Here is a 2,500-nt window from a genome sequence, read left to right on the forward strand (position 1 = left end):
TCAATTCTCTTCCCTATCAACTTGGCTCCCGTTGGCGGGATTGGAGGCCTACTGTTTGTTACAGGGCTAAAATCGTCAGGGGAAGAGCTGACGAAACAATGCTGGTTTGGATGCAGGGGGTAGTGTTGGAATCGGCAGCGCGAACAAAATCGGCAAAGTCGACAAAAAAGACTGTTGGTCTGGACATCGGGGCAGCGGCAGCCATGCCGACAGGGGGGGAAATCGGCAGCGCAGATTTGTGCAGCTGCAGGTTCGTCGGGGAAATCGGCAGCGCAGATTTTTCGATGAACATGGGCTGGAAGATGGACTGTCCAGGCCAGGCAGGGAAATTCATCAAGGGGACACGCTGACGAAACAGCGCTGGTTTAGACACGGTGGGTGCAGTGTTGGAATCGGCAGCGCCGACGAAATCGGCAAAGTCGGCAGAATCGGCAGCGGGTGCTGGCGATGAGTCTGGACGATTTATAGTCCAGGGCTTGATGGAAAAGACTGTTGGTCCAGACAATGGGGCAGTGGCGGCGCGGATTTGTGCAGCTGCAGGTTCGTCGGGGAAAATCGGCAGCGCAGATTTTTCGACGAACAGGGGCTGGGCGCTGGACTGGCCGGGCCAGGCAGGAAAATTCGTCAGGGGGCCACGCTGACGAAAACAGGGGCTGCGGAGTGGAAAATCGGCAGCGCAGATTTTTCGACGAACAGGGGCTGGACCGGCCGGGCCAGGCAGGAAAATTCGTCAGGGGGGCACGCTGACGAAAAGAGGGGCTGCCGCGTGGAAAATCGGCAGCGCAGATTTTTCGACGAACAGGGGCTGGACTGGCCGGGCCAGGCAGGAAAATTCGTCAGGGGGGCACGCTGACGAAAAGAGGGGCTGCCGCGTGGAAAATCGGCAGCGCAGATTTTTCGACGAACAGGGGCTGGACGCTGGACTGGGCCAGGCAGGAAAATTCGTCAGGGGGCACGCTGACGAAAAGAGGGGCTGCCGCGTGGAAAATCGGCAGCGCAGATTTTTCGACGAACATTCGTCAGGGGGGCACGCTGACGAAAAGAGGGGCTGCCGCGTGGAAAATCGGCAGCGCAGATTTTTCGACGAACATTCGTCAGGGGGGCACGCTGAGGAAAACAGGGGCTGCCGCGTGGAAAATCGGCAGCGCAGATTTTTCGACGAACAGGGGCTGGATGCTGGACCGGCCGGGCCAGGCAGGAAAATTCGTCAGGGGGGCACGCTGACGAAAACAGGGGCTGCGGAGTGGAAAATCGGCAGCGCAGATTTTTCGACGAACAGGGGCTGGACCGGCCGGGCCAGGCAGGAAAATTCGTCAGGGGGGCACGCTGACGAAAAGAGGGGCTGCCGCGTGGAAAATCGGCAGCGCAGATTTTTCGACGAACAGGGGCTGGACGCTGGACTGGGCCAGGCAGGAAAATTCGTCAGGGGGGCACGCTGACGAAAACAGGGGCTGCCGCGTGGAATGGCAGCCTACACGCAGATGCGAATTCGGCAGCGCACGATGGCTTGAGCAGGTCATGGGTTCGACTTGGCGCGATCTGAAACCTGGACGAGGGACTGTCGACGCTGGACGAGCCAGCGCGGTGGCCTGTCGTGCCCCGTTCAGGGGGGGCCTGCCGCGGAGACAGCCCTCGCGGGCTCGACAGCGCAGGCCAGCGTCCCCGACGTCGCTGGCCGCGGCAGGCGAGCTGCCGGGGTTCCCGCATTCCTACAAGAAAACGTCGTGCTTTCCACATGAAACCAATCCAGTAAAATCAGCCATATTTTTATGAGGCTGCCCACTGAATTTGGGGTCATTCCGGGCCGGTTCCTAGTTTTGCGGATTTACTCGATTTCTAATGGTAGGAAAATTAAAACAAATACTTCCCGACCTCGAAAAATTCTGGGAAAATTAATGAAGGTGGATTGGATTTTTGCCAACCTCTGTGCAAAATTTCAGCTCAAAATACCAAGAAATGAATTTTTTAGAGGGGGGGTGACAGCTGGGACCTAGTAGTGTCTCCCCCTGCCAGAGCTGCAATGACACTTATTGCTCTTTAGGGAGCCACCAGGCCGGCGCCCCTCAAAGACCACACGCGCGCGCGCGCCCGCCCGCGCTGGGCGCTGGGGCGCTGGGGCCTGAGGGCCTGGGGCCCTTGGGGGCCCTTGGGCGCTTGGGCGCGCGCGCGCGGCCCCCGCAGCCATGCCGCGCTGCGCGACGCGCGGACAGCCCCTGCTGGCTTGCTCTCTCGCCCGCGGGGGGGCTGCCTTCGGGCCCTGGCCCCCCGCGTTCTGGCCTGCCCCCCGCGTGGGAGAGGCTAGGCGCTGCAGGGGCCAGCCCGACGTCGCTGGCCGCGGCAGGCGACAGCCCGACATCGCTGGCCGCGGCAGGGGCCAGCCCGACGTCGCTGGCCGCGGCAGGCGACAGCCCCTGCTGGCTTGCTCTCTCGCCCGCGGGGGGGCTGCCTTCGGGCCCTGGCCCCCCGCGTTCTGGCCTGCCCCCCGCGTGGGAGAGGCTAG

The sequence above is a fragment of the Populus nigra genome, chromosome 2, assembly GCF_951802175.1.
Source record: "Populus nigra chromosome 2, ddPopNigr1.1, whole genome shotgun sequence".
NCBI classification, from domain to species: Eukaryota; Viridiplantae; Streptophyta; class Magnoliopsida; order Malpighiales; family Salicaceae; genus Populus; species Populus nigra.